We start from the raw sequence: 9,319 nt of genomic DNA on the forward strand, positions 1-9,319 counted from the left end.
ACGTGTTGGTTGGGTGTTCTTCATCTGTCAGCATTACCAAACCCCCTCTAAAAACAGGTTATCTCATAAAGCAAGGCTTCAGGAAGAGTTCCCTTTTTATCCAACAGCTTTGTTCTTAAAGCAGGATGGGGTATCTGTGTTTGGTATCCAGCCCTGCAAAGTGGGGATGCAAAACTGCATCCCTTTTTTTTTTTATCCCCAGAGGATGAATTGGCTAATTCAAAAGAGAAGCTTCAAGGACTTCCTGAATTGTAATAAAGATCATTTTCCAGAAGTCACTAGCACTGTGTTGGGCTTGGGAGATGGGGAAGCACCATGACAAGCAGGACTCAGTATACGGGTTTTGTGTAGTAAAGTCTCTTCTAACAGGGACAGCACTTGAACAAAGGAATATTCATTATAAAACACAAACTTCTTCAGAGCAAGGTGCTGCTCTTCTCAGTTTATGCCATAACATCAGAGGTATAGAATCCTGATAGTTTTTGCTTTATACGCAAAAGAAACAACTAAACATGAGTTTCCTGCCACTGAATTATTCAACAAAAGGGTGTAGGGTGTTGTGATGATTCTTCACTCAGCTTTTCATGTGCTTCCAGTGCAGTGGTTTTGGTTGGTCTTACTTGATTTACTGTGAAGTCAGCTTCCAGGCTGCTGACTCCATGAATGGTATGAAATTCAGAACACACTTTTTGATAGATATGTCTTTCTGCATATAGATGGTATCTTTTCTCTTCCTTTCCAACCTTTTCAGCAGCTATTCCAAATCAGTGTGATCACTGTACCTCTTCAGAATAGTGTTTTAAAAAAACATCATAGCATTGCTCATCAGCACACCCTCACCTGCCAGGAGAAACTGAAGCCTAAGTAGCTGAATCTCAGGTGCTCTCTACAAAGTGCTTGCATCTCCCATCTTGTTGAAGCCCACCCGGCTCATTGTGCTCAAATCACTGTCCAATAGTCCTGAGGGCCCCTCAAAACTTTTTACTGATTGTGGTGTGAGCAATACTTCTCAGGAGACTCTTTATTAAATCCACCCTCACATTTGTTCTGCATGCTTCATCTTTGACAGCTTCCTGAGACAGAGTGAGAGAGGATGAACAGCTTTGCCCACATAACTGTGGGACAGACCAGAGGAGTCTGTCTGCCTTAAGTGACCATTCTTAATTTTTATTAAGTCATCCTCAGGCTTTTGGAAGAAGGGGCTGGAGCAGATGTGTCTGTGTCTTGGCATCCCCAGTCTCTTCCCTTGCAAAAAGCAATATTGAAAGTGTTAGAAGTGCACAGCGAAGCTGAAGTGTAGCCTGTGAAAATGATGATAACAGCAAATGAGAAACCATTTAATGCTGAATGTGTTGGTTAGCTTGACAGCTCTGTGAGAATTTTGCCAAACCTGAAATGTATGCCTTGATAGTGCAGAGTAGGCAGAATGAGCTGGCTGAATCACCATGCTTGCATTCAGAGGAACTGCAGCTACAGATGCAAGTCATGTTGCACTTCAGGGTTTGCTAGAAGCATGTCAGAGCAGCACTGAGCTGCCCTTCACCTAAGCAAGGCAAGAAGTAGAATTAAACATGTTTCCCTTAAGGTGGTGACTCAGCCCAAATGGTGCTCGCAGGCTCATTAGTAACTTACCTGATCAAATTTGGTTTGCATAGGAATGCAATTATGTGCAGCTACCTTCAAATGATTGCTAAAAAATTATTGGCATTTTGCATACGTTAGCATCTGGCATGTTATTATATAGAAGGCTTATTTCTCCTGGAAAAGTGTTACAGGGAAAGGGGTTTTAGTAGGACCATTACCATTTGACAGCAGGGAATACTGTACCTCAAACATTTCTCTATGTGCCATTTTCTGGGCTCTTAAAAGAAATCTCCTGTCTCAGCCAGAAAGAACAGATGTGAGAAAATTGCAAAATGGTTGCCAAGCATTACGAATTAACTCTGCTGGTCAGATGTTCAACACCCCCAGTTGATTGTGTGCTAATCTAAGAGTAGAGTAAATCAATCATTATCCAGGCTCAGGATATCTAGGTAGACCATAGGAAGCCTCTTGATTAATAAGCATATCCTCACCTATATGATGGTTAGCTCTGCAATCCGTGGTTAAACTGAAAGCAGAAAGAATTGCTTTTTAATAACCTTGATAATAACCCTTCTGATAGCTCCATTTAGGCATCATTATTGAATAATAGCCTGTGCATGTCATCAAGTCACTCTGACATTAGAGCAGAAAATGCACAAATACCCTGGTCATGCCACTGATCAAAACAAGAGACAAATCCTCTTCTGGGGTGAATTAACATAGCTCCCTTGATATTAACAGAATGGAGTAGAATTTCTAAACAGACACCGAATCAAACTGATTCTTAAAATTTTGATGTGGTATGTTAAAGATTTTATGCATATAAGACTTTAAAAGCCTTAACTGCTCCTGTGTTGTCATTCTGGCATTGTGCAGCGTCTAAATTCGTGCTCGGTGGATTTGTGAGAGACTTGAAGCTGCAGGGTGATGCAGATAGACAGACATCACAGCTGTGGGGGAGGTACCTGAGCTGATGTGGGCCATGGAGGTGTGGGGAGATGAGCCCGCTCTTCCAGGGTGGTGACCCAGAACTGCAGGTCTCAGGGGTTTAGAGCCATTTATCACAGCTGCTGGTGTGGCAAAGGAAAGCAAGTCTGGGGTGAGTGTTGGTACACATGCAAACAAAACGAACCCCATGGAATATTCCTGCAGTACTCAGACCACCTTACAGAGGGAGGTGTGCTTGTTACAGATTTACAGAATTGTAGGGGTTGGAAGGGACCTTCAGAGATCGAGTCCAACTCCCCTGCCAAAGCAGGGTCCCTAGGACAGGTCACACAGGTTGGCATCCAGACAGGTCTTGAATATCTCCAGAGAAGGAGACTTCACAACCCCTGGGCAGCCTGTCCCAGGGCTCTGTCACATTCACTGTGAAAAAGTCTTCCCTGAATATGCTACTGGGTGCTCAGCAGTGCCAGTGTCAGCAAAACCACACTGAATTCCATCAACTGCTTGTTGCCTGGTCCATGACACACTGCATCCAAACTTGCTCCCAACACTGGGATATCTCTGCAGATTCAAGTGGGAGCACAACTGTCCAGCATGAAGTAGTTGGTTCCTTGCACATTTAGTGTTAACTTCAGCCACCCATGGCATGTGAAGTATCCATTTCATGGAGGCTTTTGTTTATTTTTTCCTCCATTAAACTAATTACTAGCTAATTGTTTTGTATAAAACAACACAATATGATGTTATTAGATCTGATCCATGCAAACCCTTTATGTATAACAGCCTTGGTTTAATTTCATGTGTAGGATTAACAAACAAATCTAACAGCAAATGTGGCATTAATGAAAGCAAAAGAGGAGGCAAACAAATGTCACCCATGTTCAAGGCAGCATTAAATGGTGTAAGTTTTATTTAATTTTTCAGCTCTAATGACATGAAGCTAGGAGGAATATTCATGCCATATAGTCAGCAAAGAGAACTAAAATTATTGAAGCAGATTGGTGGCTTTTTCTGTCAAGTTAGTGCTCCATGGTCCCTGTCAAAGTCCTTTCCTTAAGAAAAGGAGCTTGAAGAGGTCCCACAGTGCTCTGCAAGAAGGTTGACAAACCCCGTCATTCACCAACGTGTGCTGCTGCATCCAGGGGTGGTTCAACCTCATCCCTTCTGACTCATAAGCCATCATCTGTTTTGCTGGTTTGAAATTAGTATCAGCCATAGATCTTAATGGGCTTTTCCAAGGAGATGAGTATTGTCCTCCAGTTCCAAATTGGCATGCTGAAGAAGCATTGTGTTGAGGTTGCTCAGCACCTGCAAACCAAAGACCTTTCTCTTGATTCTCTTGTATGCTGATGGGCTGCTCTGTCCTGCAGTTAAGGCAGGGCAACATATGGCAAAGTCAAGGAGGTGGTGATATGAAGAGCACAGTATTCAAATCACTTTAGCTCTTCCAGATTTAATTAGAGCAATAGCTATTTTCCCCAACTTAGGAAATGAAAGACATATTTCTCCTAAGTTTTGCTCCTAAGTGGTTCCTTCTAGGCACATTGTGTAGCTAAGATGACAAAGCAATACTGCAGAAGAACCTGACTTTTTGAAGGAGGGTTTGAAAGAGCATTTCCAGGGTAAACATTTCTTGTTGTCCTTATTCAGAGAGCTGGCTCTGTTTGGGATGTATGGTAACAATTTTTCCTGAGCCTCTAAGTCCTTCACAACTTGCTGTAGTCTAGTGCTTTGCAAATGCCAGGGAAAAATTCCCTAAAGAATCAAATCCTAGCCCAACTAAATCACAGCTATAAACTGAAAGGTGCCTATAAATCATATCATGCTTTCATAACTCCATTCATATGTGAAGAATACGTTGGAGCCCCTGTATTAAGGAATGGAGCTCTGCCAAACAGCTCAGTGGACAAGTCTGTATTAGCTGTCAAGAAAATAAGATTTATCTGAAAGCTTTGCATATAGAAAAACTTACACTGATTCCCAGGTGGCTTATTTTTTTTTTCCCACCCCTGCTACTTAGGACAGAGCTGACAAGCCAATTAGCTGTCAATTAGCTGATTGATGTGCTCAATGCTAAACACCATGCAGCTGAACACAATGTCACAGTCCTGGAACCAGGAGTTCAGGTTTCACACGTGCTCTCCTATCCTGCTTCTTTTTGAGGGGGTGTGAAGCTTCATCCAGGAATTTTGGTAAAGAAGGGTTGCCCCTGTTTTGCCTTTGCACTGACCCCTCAGCTTTATGTTTGGGTAGAGTTAGAAGGTTTTTGCTTCTGTTTAAATTTTGAGCTTGCCCAACCTCAGAACCCATGGAGGCAAGAGTCATTGTATTTTCAGCATTAAATCAATGCTGCTTGCTGGGTTGGGATTTTTTGTTCTATCTACATTACCTGTAGTAATCCTTATATACAATTACATTTATCCCCAACGTTTTTGAGACAAACTTACTCTGTTTTCTGTAAAGGTAAGGATTTATTTAACTTTTATTTTAGATACATTACCTCAAGTTCTTTATTTGCCTTCTCCTTTTGTGAATATGTAACAGAGTCAGGTCTCCTTATGGACTGGTTATATATTACAGATTGCTTATTGTCTCTATATATGGCTGTTTACTCAGTTACTCTGTGTAAGGAAAAAAAGATGCAAACCTGCCAATTTTGGTAGCACAGGACCTAAATATGCTCCTTTCTTGTTTTCTCTCTCAGTGTAAACTTGCTTCTAATTTCCAAGCTTCATACCTTCAGAAAGCTGTATGAATCTCATTTGGAATTGTTCAATAGCTGGAATAGTTTTTTCTCCTTCTCTAGGCCTTGTCCCCCTCATAATGAATTTTAAATTTTTCCAGTCATTCAAATCAGTGTTTGCTGAAGTAATTATTTTTTCCACATTTCCTTAAGTTTCTCTTTAAAGGTAAAGGCAAAACAATAATCCCTCTCAGCTGTAGGTGGATCTCTTCTCTCATTTGTTAGTGGGATGGTGTGAGGTGCTGACAGAGGACAGTTAATCTTGGAGGATAAGGAAGAGTCTCATTCCACAACTGTTCCCTGGGCACATCCCTGGGTTGGTGCCTCAGCTTTCTGCAGGGTTTGCTGGGGCTGTTCAGCAAAGGGGCTGTGTGGTGCCTGCAGTCAGTGTGTATCCTGATAGGGCTCATGGGAGCTCGGGGGATGTCCTGAGTTTCTCTTTCTGATGGGTGCTTGGAAAGCACTTTGTGGCTGTACCTGCAAGGCAGCAGAAACGGCTGCCTGGTGGTTTGGTGGGGAGCGGTTAATGAGGGTGATGTGCACAAGTGGGGGAGTCTCTGACACAGTTCAGGTGGGGTGTTGATTTCTGTTGGAGTGCTGTTTGTATTTGAAGAGTGATGCAGGTTGGAGAGGGGCTGAATTAGGATTGTGCTTGATTTCCTGAGCTGATGATGATCCACAGTGCGTTCATTGCCTTCTGCAACCATTTGTGTACAAACCTGCCCACTTCTTATTTCCACCTTAACGTGACCAGTATGAGACTTCTGTGTGAGAGGGTAGAGGGGCCCCAAAACTGCCTGTGCTGGTGTCTCAGGGAAGAAAAGGAGGTAGGAAATGTGCCACACACCTGGATGCTGAAAGAAGGGACAAAAGGAGCTACTGCACATGCAGGATGTCTTCTTCCTTTTCCAGCTGTGACATGACATAAAGAAAACATAATGCAGGATGCTCAGGATGAATAATTTAAGGGGAAACAAGGGGTATAAAATTGGTGAGCTGTGAATATGCAGCCAAGACAGCGACTTGAAGCTGTGTCTGTGCATCATTTTCAAGGCAATATTGGATTTTAAACTCTTATCTCCAGATGTTAATCCTTAATGGGAGCAAAGCTGGAGCTCAGCTTTCACAACTCAATTTGTAAAATAGCAGCCACATGTTCCCTTCATCCCCCCATTGTTTTTATCACATAAAATGCAAAATTGCAATTCCCCTGCTTAATTTTTCTTCTATACAGTCTTCCCATTTAGAAGAGTTATAATCCAAAAGCCCATTAAGCAATGTTTCTCTCTCTTATTATGGTAAATGGAGCTTTACTGCGAAGGGTTACAAATCTGAGTTGAACTATCCTCTGACTCTGTGGCAACCTGTTGTGAGTCCAAATTATTGATCAACCTTGATGTGTAGAGGCCAGATCCTCACTTGTTAGGGTTGTGTCCAACTCCTTAGTACTCACAGAGGCTGCCATGGTCTACACTGGCCATACCTACCTGCTGCCCTACTGTTCTGGGCAGCAAAGATTAACGACTATCCCACCTGTAGTCATTCCAGTCACCACACAATCCCTTTCAACTTTCATGTTTCCATTTTGAATGAGGATTCTCAAGTTTCAGACAGGCTGGGCAAAGAGAGATGAGCACCACTGAATAGACAGGTACCTAGGAGGAGGAATGCCTAAATTTCAGCCTCTTGTTTATTTGTGTGTATCTGGGAGTAAATTGTTTCTCTGTCACAAATCCTGCTGTTGATTTGGAGGGAAAGATGATCTTAAATAAAACCCAAAACAGTGGTATGCAAGAAATTTGGGGAGGATGGACCAAGCCATGCAGCATTCAAGGGGAAATGGTCCAGAATTGATCCACAGTCTCAAGTTATGGGGCTGCAGTGGAAAACAGTTGGAAGAAGCTGGTAAATAGTTACAACATTTTCTCTCTGAGGGACTGACAGTGTCAGCAACAGGATAACAGCAGTGTGATGGGAGCTTTGCCATAGGTGAACTTGTGGGCTCTTCACAGCATAGCATGCTGCTCACTACATGCCAGACAGGACATCTGCTCTGGTTGTAGGAGAGGCAGAAACCTCTCACTCCTATCCTTTGTGCCTGAGTTTTCTTTAGGTAAGATCTGCCTTCCCCCAGTTCCTCCAGGGCCTGAGGAAACCACAGAAAAAACAGAGAGGCACATCTGGAGCAACACAGCAGCTGGGAAATGCCTAATGCTGCAGGGGATGGTGGTATCGTGCAGAAGGCTGTGACCTTTTCAGTATTCCAGAGTTTGATTGATTGGCCATTTCCTCTCTTTCCCAGGGTGTAAACAGAGGAGCAGTGAAATAGGTGGCCAAAATAAACATGGAGTTACATAGGCTAAGGCAAATTTATATTGAATTTATGAGAGATAAAATTTTGCTACCTCGTTCCACCCATAAAAATTATAAAGAGAACAGAGTGTGACATAAAATCAATCCATTTCTATGACAAAGCTCATTATGAGAAGAGAAAATATAGTCCCATATTAACTTGTTCTCATTACTGTTCTAAGATTTATCATGTCAGGTGTAATGTGCAAGGGAGGAAAGGAAAACCTTCCTCACCCTTATCTTAAAAAAATTAAACAGACAAAATAAGCCAAATTATCCTCATCATGTTCAGTGAGCATATATTTTTCTAAGCCTCACAAGGGGCACGATTAGCTCAAAGGTATGACACTGAGGAGCCTTTCCAGGCTGGATGCTCTGGGACACTGGCTCTTGCCCCGGTGTCGGTGAAAACTGGCACTTGGGGGGGGGGGGAAGATGCTACTTGAGGACTTGACAAGATGAAGGAAACCACTTTGAGTCAATAGCATCATTCCTCTTGTAAAGGGTTGGCAGGATGTGTGTCACAGCTGTTCATATACGTGAAGGTTTTTAATTCTTATGAACAAGTGACATTAAAGCAGATAATGTGTTTCTTTTTTCGTGCTACTGCATGTGTTCTGAAATGCTTGTTGCATGTAGCAGCTACCTGTTTTCTCACAACTTACTGTAAATATATAAGTTGGGAATCTATAGAGGGCCCTGAATACCTCAAGGGTGCTGATTATTTGACTTGCAGATACACTAGAAAGGTTTTAATTGGACGGGATTGTTGGCAAAGCACTGAGCTTCGTAGTTCCAGCTAAAACCCTGACCCTACTGCCATCAGTGTAGTCAGTGGGTCAGGCTCTGATTGAAACAGTCATAAACTTACATGTAAACAAGATTCCTCTGCTGCAAAAGCCAACCCAGACTCACACACACAAGTAACAGGGTAGCCCACACCCCCCTTTAACTGGATGACTCCAAATACACCATGGACTGTGATCCTCTGGATTGCTTATCAGTGGTGGATGAGTTAGGACTGATCCTTCTAACGTGTTTCTGCTGGCCTGGTAGGAAGACTCTTCCCTCTAGAGGAGCAGGACTATGGGGATGAGCAGCTGAACTGGAAAGATTAATGGGTACCATTTCTGAACTTCAGCTGAATGTGACCACTCAATGATGTGACATGAGGCATTTGTGCAATAGGTTGGAAAGCTTGGGAGGAAAAGTCCCCCTTGCCCCAAAATCCTGTCAAAGAATCTGTCTGCTCCAGCCAACAGGCAGAGCAAGGGGCTGCTGTAGATGCAATGCTGAGTGTCCTGTAACACCACCCAGCTGGTGGACAGCAGAATTTGGAGTAGGAAATAACTGATGGAAAAATAAGAGCAGACTGGAGTCTCTTGGAGCCAGGGAAGGGCATTTCCACGCTCAGGCCAGCCCCAAGGTCAGTTATTTTGCCTGAGTGCTGTATTTTACCTGCAGATCTCATTCTCAGCTCAGCTTAAGCAGAGCAACAAGTCCTAGGAGAGAAGTCCAAACCTGTCTTTACAGATGGAGTCATTGCTGCATTTGCAATGCAAGTCCACAGCCCTGGCTCTGAGGGGCCATTCAGGAGTCTAGCTTCATCCTCACATGCATTGCTCCTCATGTACAGCTGAACAGATGCTGTTCGTTTTGGAGCTGACATCTGGTGCTGTCAGAGCACATAAC

This window comes from Gallinula chloropus, assembly GCF_964237585.1.
Source record: "Gallinula chloropus genome assembly, chromosome: 12".
Taxonomy (NCBI): Eukaryota; Metazoa; Chordata; class Aves; order Gruiformes; family Rallidae; genus Gallinula; species Gallinula chloropus.